General features: G+C 35.5%; 1 long non-coding RNA gene across 1 annotated transcript in view; it reads left to right on the forward strand.

Moving 5' to 3' along the window:
- Positions 1–265: 265 nt before the first annotated feature.
- LOC140712096 (uncharacterized) overlaps positions 266–20,129 on the forward strand; it is a 244,577-nt gene continuing 224,713 nt past the window's right edge. Inside the window, exons 1-3 of the long non-coding RNA XR_012093546.1 lie at positions 266–379; positions 591–660; positions 2,187–2,193. This is a non-coding gene — a long non-coding RNA (uncharacterized lncRNA). The remainder of the gene's footprint in view (positions 380–590; positions 661–2,186; positions 2,194–20,129) is intronic.

Here is a 20,129-nt window from a genome sequence, read left to right on the forward strand (position 1 = left end):
TTGAAGTCTCTTGTTAATATTATGTGGGAGTCTAAGTCTCTTTGAAGTTCTCTAAGAACTTGCTTTATGAATCTGTGTGCTTCTGTGTTGGGAATATATTCTGAATTTGATTGGTGGCCTTTCTAGCTATGTTGGGGAAGTTCTTATGGATGATATCCTGAAATATGTTTTCAAAGTTGCTTCCATTCGCCCCATCTCTTTCAGGGACAGCAGTGAGTCATACATTTGGTCTATTTACATAATCCCCTATTTCTCTGAGGTTTTATTCATTTATTTCCTTCTTTTTTCTCTATTCTTGTCTGGCTGTCTTATTTCAGAAAGGCAGCCATCAACCTCTGAGGTTCTTTCCTCCATTTGGTCTGTTCTGCTACTAATACTTGTGAGTGCCTTATGAAATTCTTGTAGTGCGTTTTTCAGTTTTATCAGGTTGGTTCCATTTTTTTTTTCTGCACTGCCTGTTTTGTCTGTCTGTTCCTGCATTGTTTTAACATGATTTTTAGCTTCCTTGGAATGAGTTTTAATGTACATCTTTAGCTCAATTATCTTTTTTCTTATCCTTAGTCTGAATTCTATTTCTGTTATTTCAGCAGCTCAGCCCAGTTCAGAACTCCTGCTGGAGAGATGATTCAGCTGTTTGCAGGAAAAAGACCCTCTGAATTTGTGAGTTTTCAGAGATTTTGTGCTGATTCTTTCTCATCTTTGTGGGTTTGTCTTCTTTCAGTCTTTGACATTGCTAACCTTTTGATTTTTGTTTGTTTGTTTGCTTGCTTTCATCTTATTTGATTCCTTTGAAGTTTTGATTGTGGTATAAGGTGGATTCAGTTGACTGGCTTCATTTCTGGAAGATTTTAGGGGACCAACACTCTGCTCCCAAATCCTGAACTGTGTGTTCTAACTGGGAGACACATATTGGAACCCAACTTTGCTCTCTGGCTTCTCAAGGTTAGGAATCTACTGAGCTGGGGGAATTCGAGGTGTTCCCAGACCCCCAAGTCACTACACTCCAATGGATGGTGTCAGCCAAAGCCTTTCATAGTACAGTGACAGCAGGATCCATCCTCACATTCCAGCAATAGCAGTAGTGGAAGCTGTGGCAGAGTGCTAGTGGGTTCTGAGGTGCCTGCCTCCCTTGCAGCTTGGTTTCAGGGGAAGGTGGGGGCAGCTGGGGACCCCTGCTGGAGACTGTGTGAACAGCTGTGCTCAAGGTGGTATTGGCTCAGGGGCCAGGCAGTGGCAGGCATAGGTCTGGGTACCTTCTCTGTTCCCTTCAAGCAGGAGTGATGGCTCAGGATGGAGGAGGATCCACTGTTCTCTGTATAGTGTTAGTACAAGGGTGGGGTGCTTGTAGGTGTGGGGCTTGCTGGCTCTGTGCCCTCCAAGGTTCTATCTGCAATGGCATTCTGGAAGGGAAGGAGAGGCAGATTGGACTCCAGCATGCTGTCAGTGCCAGGAAAGCAAAACCTACCTGCACAGATATACACCAACAGAGCATTCTGGGGGGGTTGCCTTGAGCCCGGGAGGAAGCTACAATTTAGGGAGGGAGCATGTAGGCTCGGGCCTCGACATAGGTGCTGCCCCACTGGAGCTGTCTGCCAGTCCCACACAGTCTGCCAGCACAGAAACTATAACACAGGCCCCAGATCACTCGGGGCTGCCCTGCAAGTAGGCAGTCATGCTGGGGCTCTGGAAGAGGCCAGTAGACCAGGGAGTGCTCAGGTCAGACTGTCCCTATCTATTGGACAAACCCCATTTTGCAGTGTTCAGATCCAGCAGTTCCTCTAGGGCTAATGTTTCCTATGGGAGCAAGTCAAGCCTAGCAGGATGGCCATCTCTGGCCTTAATCTGCTACAGATGCTCCTGCACAAAAACCTCTGGACTCCACATCAGCTGGCTTACTGCCCCTACCACTTCTCTAAGCAGCTCTCTCTGCCAATTTGAATGCCTGCAGCAGTTGAGGGGTCTCCTGCCAGTGCTCCAGAGGCCTGTGGTGAGGGCAGCTTGCTCTTTGCCATTTCAACTCACCCATTCCTCCAGAGCCATTGGTGGCCAGGAACGAGACTGGGTACAATTTATCTACATGTAGGGTTCCCAACATTCTCCTCCTTCTGCCAGCTTCTGTGTCCTCCCTCTGTCCACTCTTGAGAAGAATGGTTAGGAGCATGTCAGGAGTATGCCAGTCGTCTCAGTCTCTAGGTAGGAGCTGTTCCACCTGTCTGCATTTAGTTGGCCATCTTACTGCATATGATTCTTTTGCTATACCAAAGCTCTGATCAACAGCCAGTCCCAAATGAAAGCAGTGAATGAAAAGGTGTTAGGTTGCTATAAGAAAATGCATTAAACATATGATGCCTACTGTTTGTCAGAAATGCAATAGCGACAGCCTGCCAGGGAGAAAACAGCAACTTACAATAATTTATCTTAAGGTGAACTTATCCTTTATGCCAGTTTCATCTTCTAATAATAGTAGATTAAAAGGATGAAACTCAACTGTATTTAGAACTATTTGGTTACATATATTCATGATTTTTAATAATAGATATACTGCATGCATTAGATGACCAGGTCCTTATTTTTGTCATGTAAGGTAACATATTCAAAGGATCCAGGGATCAGAACGTGGACTTCTTTGGGGTTTGGGGGCATTATTCAGCCTACCCCAATAAATCTGAGGTGATTTTTAAGAATGGCCTAGAAAATATGATGTTCCATAACTGTGACTACCATGTTATAAATGTTATACCATCTTATAAATGAGCCAGTCAAAAGTTATTTTTGCTGTCAAAGTCCAGTGTTTCTGAAAAATGGAAACTGAAGAAATCAAAAGTCATTTTTGTTTTTTTCACAGAGGAACAACTTACGTAGTTCTTTTTCTTTTTGTGTGTATGGTATTTTAATATTTTTACCGAATAAGATTTTTCATGGAACTCGTAATTTTCTAATTTTCTTTTAACAGTTTCTTCTCATTGTAGAAGTCATATTAGTGTTTTATTAGGAAACTGGATAAATAAAAATAAAGATATAAAACAAGATATGAATTCAGGAATCATATTGCTTGATAACACACTGATAACATTTTGGTAATATGTCTAATAGTCTGTTTCTCCTACCATTTATATCTAGAAACATTTTGCTTCAATAAAGTACATATTATAATATCTGACATGGATTCGGCACTTAAAATATAGCAGACTGTACTATGGACTGTCAAAACGGCCATGAGTACATTGACTGTATATATTTAAATATATATATTTAAATAATAAATATATTTAATGATATAATTTAATTAATAATATAATTAAATAAAAATATATTTAAATAATAAGTTAACCATGGTAAAGTAGTGTAATTTAACAAATTATCGAGTCATAGTTTATGACTTTTGACACATTGGGATATATCACTTTTCAGAAAATGTATACTTTCAGTCATATCAGTGTATGCAGTACTTTCTTGAGGCAGATTTTTAAATCCAGTTTTTGATTCCTTCTTGACTCACCCAATTAGGAATGTAGACTATGACCCAAGGAAATCTCATAGAATAACTGGACATTTCTTGCCTCGTACTATGATTTTTATCTAAAACTTCACGCCAAAGAAGGACACCCTTGCTGTATACCAGAGCATTTTTAGAACATTTAAGAACTCAGATGCCCAACTTCTTGTACTAAGGCTACTGAGTCGGGGACTTCCTATTTAGGAATTAGAATATGTACTTTTAGTTTTCTGTTCTGCATTAATTTGTTCAGGATTCGGGTCTTTAGTTCCAGCGACGTGGGAGCTAAGCATTGAGCACACATGGGATGTGCATATCATGTAAATATGGGAACAATGGACAATGCGGACTACTCGAGGGTGGAGGAATGGGGGCGGGGGGGAGTTAAGAAACTACCTATCAGGTACTACGCTCACTACCAGGGTGCCAGGATCCATACTCCAAACCTCAGCATCATGCAATATTCTCAGGTAAAAATCTGTACATGTATACCCCACATCTAAAATAAAAGTTAAAATTAAAAAATGATATAGTCCCCAAAGAAAAGAATATGTCTTCTTAAAACACTTTCCAGGTAACTAAGATGTACCTCTAGGTTGTAGAATCTCTGAGTAAATGCTAATGCCTCAGACTGTTAGTTTGACTGCCTCTACTTTCTAGTTCTTTGTTATTAGCAAACATTTTATCTAGTCCTTCTAAGACTGGGAAAATGTAGTCTAAAAAAGAACACTTTTTCTCTTTAGTATGTCCTATTTTGTTCATTATGATTAAATTGGGGTCCCTTAAACCTCAGTTTCCAGTAAATGAGTCAAAATTCATTTGCTTTCCTGGTAGATGTTTCATAAACCCAGCACAATTTATTGTAAAGATTATCTTTGTGCCTGTTAAACAGCAGTGAAGCTTGTTCATGAATCAGGTCACTGTGTATGTGTGGTCTGATTCTGGATTCTGTTCCATACATCAATTTGTCCTTGAATCAATACCACACTGTCTTAATTTCTAAGCCCTTCATAACAAGTAAGGTATACCCTAAAGCTTTTCTACTTCTTCCTCAAGATTAACTTGTCTATCCTGGGTCATTTTCATTTTTATATACATATTAGAATCAACTTTTAAATTTTCACAAAAGTGCCTAGAAGGATCTTGATAGTAATTGCACTAAATCTATAGAAGAATTTGGGAGATTAGTATCCTAAAATTTTTTAATTTTCCAATCAATAAATACAGTATACACTTTCATTTATTTGTCTCATTCAGTGTCTCAATAATACTTTAAATTTATAGATATCCAGTACATCTTTTGTTAGTTATCCCTAAGTAATGTATTATTCGTATAGTATTGTAAATAAGATTTTTATTTTGTTTTCCAGTTTTCTAACTATTGCTAGAATAGAAATCCATTTGGTAAACTGTGCCCCATGATCTCGTTCAATTTACTCATTAATTCTAATAGATTGCTTGTAATACTATTAGATTTCCTAAATATTTTCCCTTTCCCTCTTCAATATCTATATGTTTTATTCTATTTCTCATACCCTATTTTAGTGGCAAGAACATTTGGAGTTCATTAGCATTTATGGTGGTATATACCTTTGTTTTTTTCCCATCCTTAAAGGGAAAATATTCACTATTTCACCATTAAATATAATGTTAGCTGTAGGTTTTGTGTGGGTTTTGTATAGATTATCAGATTAATTTCTTTTTATATTTATAGTTTGCTAAGAATTTTCATCGTGGTCAGGTAATGCCTTTTATTCATATTGTATTTAAGGCTTTGTTTATACCTTAAAATTATCATATGGGTTTTGTTTTTTAATCTGTTGAAATGATGACTTTAATGATTTTTCAATAGTAAACTAACCTCACATTCCTGAAATAAAACTTACTAGATAATTGTCTATTAATGTTGTTATATATAACTTTGATTTGAGAATTTGATTTGGGAATATTTTTATAGGCTTATGTATATATTTATGAGAAATATTGTCTTGTAATTTGCTTTTTCTTATCTAGTTTTGGTATCAAGGTTATTATAGAATAAGAAAATGATGTGGAAGTTTTTCCAGTCTTACTCTTTGGAAGTATTTGTGTAAAATTGATATAATTCCTTTATTAGACATTTGGAACACTTCCCTTTGAATCACCTGAGTAAAAGTGTGTAAAGATAAGTGTTTGTGTGTAGGTATTTAATTTTAGATTCAATTTCCTTAGTGAAAACTTTCAGATTATCTATTTATTCTGATGCTAATTGTGGTGAGTTATATATTTTGAGAACTCATCCATGATTGTGAACATTTTAACTTTATTACTATAAATTCATCATAATGTCTTTTTTATCTATGAGATCTAGGTTGATACTTTGTTATTTATTCTGATATTGATAACTTAACATTATCTCTATTTTTTCTGATAAGACTTTTTTTTTTTTTTTTTTTTTTTTTTGAGACGGAGTCTCGCTCTGTCGCCCAGGCTGGAGTGCAGTGGCCGGATCTCAGCTCACTGCAAGCTCCGCCTCCCGGGTTCACGCCATTCTCCGGCCTCAGCCTCCCGAGTAGCTGGGACTACAGGCGCCCGCCACCTCGCCCAGCTAGTTTTTTGTATTTCTTAATACAGACGGGGTTTCACCGTGTTAGCCAGGATAGTCTCGATCTCCTGACCTTGTGATCCGCCCGTCTCGGCCTCCCAAAGTGCTGGGATTACAGGCTTGAGCCACCGCGCCCGGCAAGACTTGTTAACAAGTTATAATTTTAATCAATATTTTCAAAGAATGAATTTCTGGATCTAATTTATATTCCCTATTTCATTGCTTTTTCTCTTACCTTTACTGTTCCTTTGAGCTTAATTTGCTTTTTATCCAACAAGCTTGTTGAGCTGAAAGCTTAAATCAATGCTTTACAGCTTTTCTTCCTTTCTAAATTGTGCATTTAGAACTTACAGTTGTACTTTACATTTTATTACATGCTTTGCAGACAAACTGCATACTTTACATGACCCATATTGATTATTTAAAAGTCATTGTTTAATCTCTCTGAATTCTGAATCAACACTTGGTCTTTATTATCAGCTCTCCTTTTTTTTCCCCCCCACCTTCTTTTTCACTCAATTTTGCCTGTTTTTGTCATGTCTCAAAAATTTTGAACAGATGCCAGGCTGCATATTAAAAATTATGGAGTCTCTAGTCTCTGTTATTTTTAGCAAATACAGTGCCAGCAGATCAGTTTCATTCTTGGCCGACTGGGTTTGAGGCTTGGTTAGGGATAGTCTGTTTCTGTTTCTCATGCATATTATTGCCACTTTAGGTATCTATTGCAAGTACCAAATTACTCCCAAACTTACTGGTTTTAACAACAGCATTTATTATCTCACAGTCTATATAGGCCAGAAATCTGGGAATGATTAAGCTGGACTTTCTGCTTCAAAGTCTCACATGCTGAATTCCCTGTGTTGGCAGGGCCACAGTCCTCCCAAGGATTATCTGGGGAAAGATCCGCTTCCATGCTTATTCATGTGATTGTAGCAGAATTCAGGTCCTTTTGGGCTGTAGGACAAGGGACTCGGTTCCTCATTGGCTGTTGCCTGGAGGCCATGTGAATTTCTCCATAGAGTAGATCACATATGGTGTAAATATGATACTGTGTAATATACCACAGTAGAACACAACTTTTACTCCTGTAGAGTGACCTTCATTCAAAAGGCATAGTCCTTCCATTGTCTCAACTGAAGTCTTGAGGTATTTCCTAAAGTCTTTCCTCTATGGTAAAGCTTAAAATTCACTCATTCTTCACTTAGGATAACATAGCTGCTAAAATCTCTGCTCAACAATTGAGCCTCCCAGTTGCTGTCTTCTGATTTGTTTCTTGGAATATGTGACATTTGCATGACCTGAAAATTATTTCTCTCTGGATTTTTGTATCTCTTTTCCTAGCTTCTAAACTGTGCAGCCCCGAACTGTCCCTTTTGTTCTCTGTCCCTTCTGACACTTCAGTTTTCTGATATGGTAAAATCTTCCTTAAATACAATTTTTATAATGTATTCTAGGAAAAGTCGGAGGTGAATTCAAGCTAATCTCATGGGCTTCTTTCCTTTCAGGATTATGGTTCCTAAAAACTTGTCTGTTTGGGTTGCTGTTTAAATGGCTTGTAAAAGCCATTTTATATATTTGTCTAGTAATTTTTTTTCAAGCAAGATAGTTATTTTGATACAGTATACGTTACTAAAATTATGTATCACTATTATTCACTCTTATGTTTGTATTATAAGAATTTTTGAAGTAAAAGCGTTTATATTTTATTACATTAAGTGGCACTGTTTCTGTGTTTTGAACAAGGGACCTCACATTTTCGTTTTGTACCTTGTCCCACAAGTCCACTAACTAGACCTGATTTCTGAGTAATAAACTTTTATCATCTGAATTATATTACTCCCCGAAAACCAATACATTATTAAAAAATAATTTTCCCATAAAGCATCTTGCCCAGTATGACAGACTTGCCAGCTCTTCTCTAAACCCAGTTTCTTTTCTCTGTATGTGTCTCAGGCTCCCTGGCCATTGGTGTGATTGTGTGACTGAATGCTAGTCAAAGAGAAATGAGTAAAAGTGTCAAGTCCTACTTCTAGTGCTAACCCATAAAAGTCTCCACTCTCTGACTCTTCATGCTTTTCCCTCCTTGATTCAATGCAGAAGACTGCAAAGACCTGGGAAGCCAGGCGTAGAAAGGGTGTAGTATAGGATCTTCTGGTAGGAAAGCTGCCTGCACCTCAGAAATATTGTTTTGGAACTTATTTATATGAATAACAAGATTATAATGTATCTGACTCATTATCCTCTTTTCGATGTTTATTTCAATATTTAACATTTCCATTAATAGTATAGTCTATCAAACCAAATTTCTTAAGAACCAATATCAATGTCATCCTTTCGTTTTATTTTAAAATCCATTAATTGTCTCAAATGGACAAAGCCTTGATGTTAACAGAAAACATATGTTGGAGGAAGAAGAAAGTTGGGAAATAAAACTGATGATGTTGCATATATGTGGTTATTTTCATTGTATTGTATACATCATGATTCTGTTGAAACTAAGAGAAAGGACATTTTAATGTATTTGAGACAATTTGTTGCCTATATTTTAACATAAAAAACAAAATAGAGTTTGGTCATCACAGCTTCAGCAGGTCATTTTAGAAAGTACTAAGTTCTTTTCACAGATTGATATTACAGATGGTAGATGTAGTGGGCTGACTGGTAGCCCTCCAATAGATATGTTCACACCTTAATACAAGAACCCATGAATATTACCTTATTTAGAAAAAGAGTCTTTGTCATTATAATTAGCTGAAGGATCTTGGAATCTAGATTATTGTTAATATCTTGGGAAACTAGATTATCGGTAATATGTTAATGATTCAGCTCTAAAATAATGATATGGTTTGGCTGTGTTCCCACCCAAATCTTGTCTTGAATTGTAGTTCCCAAATTCCCATGTATCATGGGAGGGACCCAGTGGGAGGCAATCAAATCACAGGGTGGGTCTTTTCCATGCTATTCTCATGATGGTGAGTAAGTCTCACAAGATGGTTTTGTAAAAGGGGGTTCTCCAGCACAAGTTCTCCCTTTCCTGCCACCATGTAAAATGTCCCTTATTCTTCTACCATGATTGTGAGGCCTCCCCAGCCACGTGGAACTGTGAGTTAATTAAATCTCTTTCCTTTATAAATTACCCAGTCTTAGGTATGTTTTTATTAGCAGTATGAGAACAAACTAATGCAGATAATCTGAGTTAAATCTAAAATTATCTTTAATATATTTATGGCAACAATAATTTGACATATTTGATATTTGTGAAACCTAAATCATGATTTACACTTAGCATGGATTGAAATTAAATGACTAAAAGGAGAACAATTTCAAATGGAATAATATAAACAGTAACATAATCACGTATTTCAACAAATAATTTTATTATTTACTAATAAATTATCTCCCTTAAATTTATATAAACACACTTCATCATTTGTCACTCTATTATAAACCAATTTTCTTATGTATGCTTGTATGTTCTTTCTTCTGCAGTGTTTTGTCAGCCTACAGATTTGGTCTAATGATACTTTATCTGTAACTCCACACTGCCTCTGGGATCACTCAATGCAATTTTTAGAGAATAAAATGAATAGTTCTGTTGGGTTTTACTAACTCTTGAGAGAGTAGGAATGACACCTGCCATAAATTACTCAAGAAATTTAATACAAATAAAAGAAATAGCAGTAAGTTAAAGAAACACCCTTTCAATTTAGTCTGCCTACGGGAAACTGCATATAATCTATCCCTGATGTTTCTATTAATAAAGAAATGGAATAGTGAACTGCAAGAGGCAATGTATTATTATATTATGCACTGGCATTTTGTGATTAATGTGATGGCAAGACACTCGTTCCACCTATTAGTAAGCCTCAAGTTAATCTTGAAGGAGGCAGAGTGACTCATTAGGAGTAAAATAAAAAACAAAAACCCAGAAATGAAGGTACAGAAAATGGAACTCCGGAGTATTGAAAAATTAATGAAAATAATTTTTCAAGAAAAAATACCAATTTTCTTTTTTTTTTTTTTTGAGACGGAGTCTCGCTCTGTCGCCCAGGCTGGAGTGCAGTGGCCGGATCTCAGCTCACTGCAAGCTCCGCCTCCTGGGTTTACGCCATTCTCCTGCCTCAGCCTCCCGAGTAGCTGGGACTACAGGCGCCCGCCACCTCGCCCGGCTAGTTTTTGTATTTTTTAGTAGAGACGGGGTTTCACCGTGTTAGGCAGGATGGTCTCGATCTCCTGACCTCGTGATCCGCCCGTCTCGGCCTCCCAAAGTGCTGGGATTACAGGCTTGAGCCACCGCGCCCGGCCAAAAATACCAATTTTCAAATATTTAGAAGACTATATTGTAGGAAGATAGTACATTTATTTAATGGGGCTCTGCTATGAATCGAATGTCTCCCCCAAATTTCAAAATTTTTAAGCTAGAAATTTAATCTCCAAATCACGTGTTGATTGGAGGTGGGATCTTTGAGAGGTAATTAGGATTAGATGCAGTCATCAGTGTGGGACTTCCACAATGGAACTGGTCGCCTTATAAAACAGAAAGAGAGACCTGACTGACATGTATATACTCTTGCCCTCTCACCATGTGAATGCTTTCTACCATGTTGTGACAGTAGAAAGGCCCTCACCTGATACCAGTGCCACACTCTTGGACTTCCCAGTCACTAGAACGATGAAATAAATACACCTCTATTTTTATAAATTACCCAATCTGTGATAGCAACAGAAAATGGATGTAAGATGGACCCCAATGGCAGAACTGGAATTATGGGGAAAATATGTGGAAACGGATTTTGGCTCAGTGAAACAGAATTTGGCACCACAACTTCAGCAGGTCATTTTAGAAAGTACTAAGTTCTTTTCACAAATTGATATGACAGATGGTAGATGTAGTGGACTGACTGGTAGCCCTCCAACAGATATGTTCATGCCTTAATCCAAGAACCCATGAACATTGCCTTATTTAGAAAAAGAGTATTTAAGTATTTGTCATTATAATTAGCTGAAGGATCTTGAGATGAGGAAATCATCCTGAATTGTCCAGAAGAGCAACAAAGGTCATTATAAGAGACATACAGAGAAGGAGACAGAAACAGGTTAGGTGATATGAAGACAGAAGCAGAAATTGGAATGAGGTGGCCAAAAGTGAAGGCAGTCACTAACCACCAAAAGCCAGAAAAGGCATAGAAACAATTTACCTCTAGAGCCTCTATAGGGGGTATGACTCTCCCAACACCTGAATTTTGGATATCCGGCCATCAGAACTATTAGAGAATGAAGTTCTGTTGTTTCAAGCTACCAACTTTGTGGTAGTTTTTCATGTCATCCATAGAAAACATATAGCTAATGGACAATAATGTAGAATGTAGAAGGAAATCAAGAACTGATGCAAAGATTTTACTGTATGATATTTATATTCCTCTTCCAAAACTTCCTACTATTTTTTTCAAAAAAAAAAAAAAAAAAATATGTAGCATTCTCGAAACATTGATACTATTTCCTACAGCTTCCAAAAAGGAAATTTTAAAGATCATTACAATGTTTCAGATAGTTGGCATTTAAAATAAATTCAATGAGAACATTTTGCTATTGGAAATTATAGTGGAATTGGTAAACATTTCAGAAAATTGCGATTAAAATATTTATCAATGTGCATAACACATTATCTAATCCACAAATTATTAATGCTTTTTCCTTTTTCTTACCCTTCTTTTCTTTATTTTCTATCATTTTTCCACATTGTGAGCAAACTTAGTTAGACCTCTTTATATCCAAAATAAATTTATCTAATATAGATATTAAGAAAAAAGCATAGTTAGAAAAAATGATAAAAGTAAAAACTGACAAAATATCTCTCCCTTAGGATTACAAATGTATCTCTCTTAGGATAAACAAAATAAAAGTAAGAACCACTAAAATATATCTGTCTTAGGATATATAAAAATAAAAGCAAGAACTGCTAAAATGTATCTCTCTTGGGATCTTAAGGTCTATCTTTCTTATTTTATATTTGTAGCTTTACTATTGTCTTTCCCTAACCCAAGATGTAAAAGAACTTAACAGAATGATTTAACTCCTTTTTACTCAAATAAACTTGTGCATAGTTTTATTTTTGTTTAGAGTAGAACTGATCTAATTTCCTAGTTAGCTCACGCTCTGCCTAGGAGGTACATGGAATTCGTGGAAAAGGATACACAGAAAGTTGTTTCAACCTAATAACACCTGTGCTTTTGTGCCCAGTCTTCTATAACCAATTGTATACATAATATACACTTGGATAAATGATACCTGTACGTGAACAATGAAACTTTGGGCTTGATTTTTTTCCCTAGAACTCACTGCAGTAAAACTGTAGAAGAGTAGGATTTTATTTTGATTAATACATTACTTTTTTTTTTTTTTAAGTTTTGGAAGCAGTTCAGATTAATTATTGCACAGTGTTTGGGATCACATGCATGAGTAGAGACAATATTCTCCAAATGTTTAATTTCAGTTTTGGTGCTCTTCTGAAACTCTGCCAAATATCATTTATATTTGTCAGTGGAAGGAAATGTTAGTGTAAAATAATAAAAGTCCATAAATCCAAATAGTTTTCAAATTATTCTTAAAAGTGTTCATAATGTTTTTACCTGCAATTTTTCCTGATTAAACCCATTTTGGTTTCAAGAATTGGCCTTCTCTGAAGACACTAGATTTTGGCCAAAAGAAGACAAGTCTGGTTAAAAGATGTGCAAGACGATCACCAACTTGGCATCAGAAGTTAGAAAGCACCAAGATGTTCAATAGATAATCCTGAATTATAATTAGTTTTCTTTTTCTTAAATTACACCATTAAATAGAGCTCTGAAGTTCATAATTAATATCTGTGCTCTTCCTTTCATGCGTTTCTTTATGCACATATATAGGTTTATAAGAAAACAATTCTTTAGTCAATTACAGAAAAAAAAAGTTAACAGAAAAAAGCTCTTTTTGACATTGTCTCCCTAAATTTTGCTGTTAACCTTGAGTGCCTAATTCAAAGATGAGTACTAAATTATCTTTATAGCCCCGTAGAATGGATGAGGAAGGTTGATATAAGCACACACAAAAATATATGCAAGCACTTCAAGTATATAGAAATTTAAGGAATAGTGATGGGATAAAGAAATGAATATGGAAATTCTTAAATGGAATAAAATCCCCCAAGCCTCCATATTAATTAGAGGCCACAGAGACAGTCCTTGAATATATTGAGTAACTTTGGGTAGTTCAGACCTAGAAATTAGGAGATGAAATGTAGTCATGACTATAACCATTGTCATACTCTCTTCTTTCTATACTACTTTGCACATTGAGCCCATGAATTTGTCATTCCCCTACTGATGTTTCTTACAATCCACACCATTATGGTTACTGGATCACATTCCATCATAAATAAACTCTCCTTCATCCTCAGCCTCTACACAGATGGTTTTATGCATCTCCTTGTTCCCAAAAGACAGTATTTTTCTTGCAGTCATCTTCAGTTGTGCCTGCTCCTTCCCCTTTACCTCTTGTCAGTCATGAACATTGCTCACATCATTCTTGTACATGATAAAACACCTTTTATTCTATACTCCAATAATACCCATACCATTGGACCAACTAGGTATTCTGCATTAGTAACTCTTCCCTGGCCTGACATTCTACTAATCTCTGGATTCATGGCTGGTCTTTTGGTATACCATCACCAGAACCATCAACTAGTCTTTCTTTTTTTCCTTCTAGGAGTCGATCCAACCTGGATTATTGCTACAATTGGCCTCATCAAATATTATGCCCTCCAAAATTAAGAAATTCTGGGTGGAATAAAAAATATATCATGGTTTTTCAGACCTTAACACTTTTTATTTAACAATTTATTCAGCAGTTTCTGCTTCTCAACTTTAGTACATCTCTCCAGATTTTCTTCCCCCATTTTCACCTCTTTGCCAACAATAAAAATTGCCTTCTAAATTCAGAGCCCAGTTGAAAATATTCAAGGTTTATCTCCACTCTCTAAAAACTTTGGTGAATGCTAATCTTTTTTCATCTCATTTTTCTCTCCTATGTTCTCCTCACCTGTTTTTCTCACCAATTATCTATGTATGCTCATACTTTAAAATGCTTACATTAAAAATTCATCCTCAGCCATTTTTCTCCTCTACCTTCTGCCTCTAGATGACTTCATTTACTTCCTTTAAACAACCATGCTGGCCTCTCTCCTGATTTCCAGACATATTTAATGAATTGTAATATCTGGAATTTCTATAAACAACTAAAAACAATATTCTTTAAAAAAAGGAAAATGAAAAGATTCTTTAATTTTAACTAGAATTATACTAACAAATTCCTAAGAAAATAAGACTGTTCAGTAGAAAATTAGCAGAAGACTTAAACCATTCCAAGAAGGAATATAAATGTAGCAAAGCATGTATAACTTCTCCAGTAATAAAGAAAATGCAAATAACAGGTGGTTTTATTTTGTTTGGCTGAAGAATACTTCCATATTGGTGAAGACTAACAAAATCCAATGTTTTGAAAGACGTGAGAAAATGAGTATTCTTATATATGAACTAGGAGCATTATTTGAGTAAAACTTTTGAGAGGACAGAAGGTATATACTATATAAATGGAAACTGTAAATGTTATTACTAGCTTTCTTCAGTATACATACTGAGAAGTGCATCATTAGGCAATTTTGTTGTTGTGTGAACATTGTATTTACACAGATCTAGAAAGCATAGCCTATCACACACCTAGGCTATACGGTATAGTCTATTGCTTCTAGGCTACAAACCTGTATAGCATGTTACTGTACTGAATATTGTAGAGAGTTGCAACCCAGTGCTAAGTATTTCTGTATTTAAACATAGGAAGGGTACAGTAAAACTACGGTATTATAATTTTATGGGTCCCTCCTCATAAATGCTGTTTATCATTGACCGAAATGTGGTTATTTGGCATATGACTGTACAGTGTTTTTTCCTCTTTCCCAAATCATTTTTAATCTATTTTTTGCACATGAAGTTATTTAGTGGTGATTTCTGAGATTTTGGAGCATCCATCACTCAAGCAGTGTACATTGTACCCAATGCATAGTCTTTAATCCCTCAAACCTTAACCCCTATCACCCTTTCCCCCAAGGTTCCCTAAGTCCATTGTATCATTCTTATGCCTTTGCATCCTCATAGCTAAGCTTTTACTTATGAGTGAGAACATACAATGTTTAGTTTTTCATTCCTGAGTTACTTCACTTAGAATGATCATCTCCAATTCCATCCAGGTAGCTGCAAATGCCATTATTTCATTCCTTTTTATGGCTGAATAGTATTCCATGGTGTGTGTGTGTGTGTGTGTGTGTGTGTGTGTATACACACACATATCACATATATATAATGTGTATACATGTATATATACACACACATTTATATTTACACATGTATATATAGCATTCATATACATACACACCATATTTTCTTTATTCACTCATTTATTGATGGGAATTTGGGCTGACTCCATATTTTTGCAATTGCAAATTGTGCTGCTATAAACATGTGTATGCAAGTATGTTTTTCTTGTGACTTCTTTTCCTCTGGGTACATAGCCAGGAGTGGGATCGCTGGATCAAATGGTAGATGTAATTTTCATTATTTAAGACATTTCCACACTGTTTTCTATGGTGGTTGTACTAGTTTACATTCCCACCAACTGTGTAAAAGTGTTTCCTTTTCATAATATCCACACCAACATCTATTTTGTTTTGTTTTTATTTTTTGATTATGGTCATTCTTGCAGGAGTAAGGTGGTATCACATTGTGGTTTTGATTTGTATTTTCCTGAGAATTAGTGATGCTGAACATTTTTTCATATGTTTGTTGGCCATTTGCATATGTTCTTTTAGAATTGTCAGTTCATGTCCTTAGCCCACTACTTGATGGGATTATGTGGATTTTTTGTTGCTGATTTGTGTTCCTTGTAAATTCTGGATATTCAATCCTTTGTCAGATGTATAGATTGTGAAGAGTTTCTCCTACTTTGTGAGTTTTCTGTTTACTCTGCTGATTATTTCTTTGGCTCTGCAGAAGCTTTTTAGTTTAAATAAGTCCCATCTATTTATCTTTGCTTTTGTTGCATTTGCTTTTGGGTTCTTGGTCATAGTCTTTGATTAAACCAGTGTCTACAAGGGCTTTCCTGACGTTATCTTGTAGAATTTTTAGTTTCAGGTCTTAGATTTAAGTCTTTGATTCATCTTGGGTTGATTTTGTATAAGGTGAGAGATGAGGAACCTGTTTTATTCTTCTACATGTGGCTTGCTAATTGACCCAGCAACATTTGTTGAATAGGATGTCTTTTCTCCATTTTATGTTTTTATTTGCTTTGTTGAAGATCAGTCAGCTATAAGTATTTGGCTTTATTTCTGGGTTCTCTGTTCTGTTCCATTGGTCTATCTGCCTGTTTTTATATCAGCACCATGCTGCTTTGGCAACTATGGCCTTATAGTATAGTTTGAAGTCAGGTAATGTGATGCCTCCAGATTTGTTCTTTTTGCTTAGTCTTACTTTTGCTAATTGGGTTCTTTTCTGGTTCCATATGAATTTTAGAATTGTTTTTTCTAGTTATGTGAAGAATGCTAGTGGTATTTTGGTTGGAATTGCATTGAATTTGTAGATTGTTTTTGGCAGTATGGTCATTTTTCACAACATCGATTCGATCCATCCATAATGTGCTTCTATTTGTGTCATCTATGATTGCTTTCAACAGTGTTTTGTAGTTTTTCTTATAGAGATCTTTCACATCCTTGGTTAGATATATTCCTAACTTTTTTTTTCCTTTTTTACAGCTATTGTAAAAGGGGTTAAGTTCTTGATTTGATTCTCAGCTTGGTGGCTGTTGGTGTACAGCAGAGCTACTGATATGTGTACATTAATTTTGCATTCTGAAACTTCGCTGAATTCATTTACCAGTTCCAGGGGCTTTTTGAAGGAGTCTTTAGGGTTTTCTACATATACCACCAAGTCAACAAACAATGACAGTTTGACGTGCTCTTTACCAAGTTGGATGCCCTTTATTTGTTTCTCTTGTCTGATTGCTGTTGCTAGGACTTCTGGTACTATGCTGAATAGAAGTGGTGATAGCGGGCATACTTGTCTTGTTCCAGTTCTCAGAGGGAATGCTTTCAACTTTTCCCCATTCAGTATAAAATTGGCTGTAGGTTTGTCATAGATGGCTTTTATTACTTTAAGATATGTCCTTTGTATTCCAGTTTTGCTGAGGATTTTAAACATAAAGAAATGCTCGATTTTGTCAATTTTTTTTCTGTGTCTATTGAGATGATTATGTGATTTTTAAATTTTAATTCTGTGTATGTGGTGTATCACATTTATTGATTTGTGTGTGTTAAAGCATCCATGCCTCCATGATATTAAATCCACTTGTTCATAGTGGATTATCTTTTTATATGATTTGGTTAACTAGAATTGTGGTATTTTTGCATCTATGTTCATCAGGGCTATTGGACTGTAGTTTTCTTTTTTTGTTATATTCTTTTCTGGTTTTGGTATTAGGGTGAAACTTGCTTCATAGAATAATTTTGGGAGGAATATCTCTTTCTCTCCCTCGTGGAATCGTGTTAATATGATTGGTACCAATTATTTGAATTTCTGATAGAATTCAGCTGTGAATCTGTCTTGTCCTGGACTTTTTTTTTTATTGGTAACTTTTAAATTATCATTTCAAATGTGCTGCTTGTTATTGATTTATTTAGAGTTCCTATTTATTCTTGATTTAATGTAGGAGAGTTCTATATTACCAGGAATTTATCCATCTCCTCTAGGTTTTCTTATTTATGAATGTAAAGGTGTTCACAGTATCCTTGAATTATATTTTACATTTCTGTGGTTATCAATTGTAATATCTCCCATTTCATTTTTAATTGAGTTTACTTGGGTAATCTCTCTTATTTTCTTGATTAATCTTGTTAATTATCTGTCAATTTTATTCATCTTTTCAAAGTTCCAGATTTTTGTTTTATTGATCTTTTGTACTTTTTGTATTTTTGTTTCAATTTCACTTAGTTCTGCTCTAATCTTGCTTATCATTTTTCTTCTGCTGGCTTTGGTTTTGGTATGTTCTTGTTTCTCTAGTTTCTTGATGTGTGACCTTAGATTGTCTATTTGTGCTCTTTCAGACTTTTTGATGTAGCCATTTAATGCTATGAACTTTCCCCTTACCTCTGCTTTTGTTGTATCTCACTGGTTTTGATAGCTTGTGTCACTAGTACTGTTCTGTTCAAAGAATTTTAAAATTTCTATATTGATTTCATTATTGGCCCAATGATCATTCAAGAGCAGGTTATTTAATTCCCATGTATTTGCATGGTCTTGAGGGTTCCTTTTGGAGTTGATTTCCAATTTTATTCCACTGTGGTCTGAGAGAGTACATGGTATAATTTCAATTTTCTTAAATTTGTTGACACTTGTTTTGTGGCTATTATAGCATCTATCTAGAAGAATGCTCCATGTGCTGATGAATAAAATGTGTATCCTGCAGTTGTTGAGTAGAATGTTCTGTGAACATCGGTTAAGTCCCTTTGTTCCAGGGTGTACTTTAAGTCTGTTGTTGCTTTGTTGACTTTCTGTCTTGATGATCTCTCTGCTGCTATCAGTGGTATGTTGAAGTCTCCCACTATTATTGTGTTGTTGTCTCTCTTATTTCTTAGGTCTAGTCATAATCGATTTATAAATTTGGGAGCTTCAGTGTTAGGTGCATATATATTTAAAATTCTGATATTTTCCTGCTGGACTAGTTCTTTTGTCATTTTATAATGTCTTTCTTCATCTTTTTTAACTGCTATTGCTTTGAAGTTTGTTTTGTCTCATATAAGAATAGCTACTGCTGCTTGCTTTTGGTGTCCATTTGCATTGAATATCTTTTCCCACCTCTTGACCTTAGGTTTATGTGAATCCTTATGTCTCAGGTGAGTTTCTTGAAGATACCAGATACTTGCTTGGTGAATTCTTATCCATTCTGCCATTCTGTATATTTTAAGTGGAGCATTTAGGCCATCTACATTCAACTTTGGTTTTGAGATATGAAGTACTATTTTATTCATCATGTTGTTTGTTGCCTGAATACCTTGTGGATTTTTTTTTCATTGTGTTATTGTTTCACAGGGCCTATGAGATTTATGCTTCAAGGATGTTCAATTTTGGTGTACTTTAAGGATTTGTTTCAATATTTAGAGCTCCTTTTAGCAGTTCTTATAGTGCTGGCTTGATAGCAGTGAATTCTGTCAGCATTTGTTTGTCTGAAAAAGACTGTATCTTTCCTATATTTATGAAAGTCAGTTTTTCCTGATACGAAAATTCTAGGCTAATTGTTTTGCTTAAGAAGGCTAACGATAGGATCCTAATACTTTCTTTTAGGGTTTCTGCTGAGAAATCTGCTGTTAATCTGATAGGTTTTCCTTTATAGGTTACCTGATGCTTTTGCCTCACAGTTCTTACAGTTCTTTCCTTAGTCTTGACTTTAGATAACCTGATGACTATGTGCCAAGGCAATGATCTTTTTGCAATGAATTTCCCTTGTGTTCTTTGAACTTCTTGTATTTGAATGTCTAGATCTCTAGCAAGACCAGAGAAGTTTTCCTTGATTATTTCTCTAATATCTTTCCCAAACTTTTGGATTTCCCTTCTTCCTCAGGAACACCAATTATTCCAATTATTCTTAGATTTGGTGGTTAAGCATTTCACACTTTTTGGAAGCTTTGTTCATTTTTTAAATTGTTTTTTCTTTGTCTTTTTCAGATTGGGTTAATGTGAAAGCCCTGTCTTTGAGCTCTGAAGGGGTTCTTTCTTCTACTTCTTTAATTCTATTGCTGAGAATTTCCAGTGCATTTTGCAATTCTTTAAGTATGCCCTTCATTTCCAGAAGTTGTGATTGTTTCATACTTATGCTATCTATTTTACTGGAGATTTTTCCATTCACATTCTGTATCATTTTTATTTATTTATTTTATTTGAACTTCACCTTTTTCTGGTGCCTCCTTGA

The sequence above is a fragment of the Chlorocebus sabaeus genome, chromosome 7, assembly GCF_047675955.1.
Source record: "Chlorocebus sabaeus isolate Y175 chromosome 7, mChlSab1.0.hap1, whole genome shotgun sequence".
Classification (NCBI taxonomy): domain Eukaryota; kingdom Metazoa; phylum Chordata; class Mammalia; order Primates; family Cercopithecidae; genus Chlorocebus; species Chlorocebus sabaeus.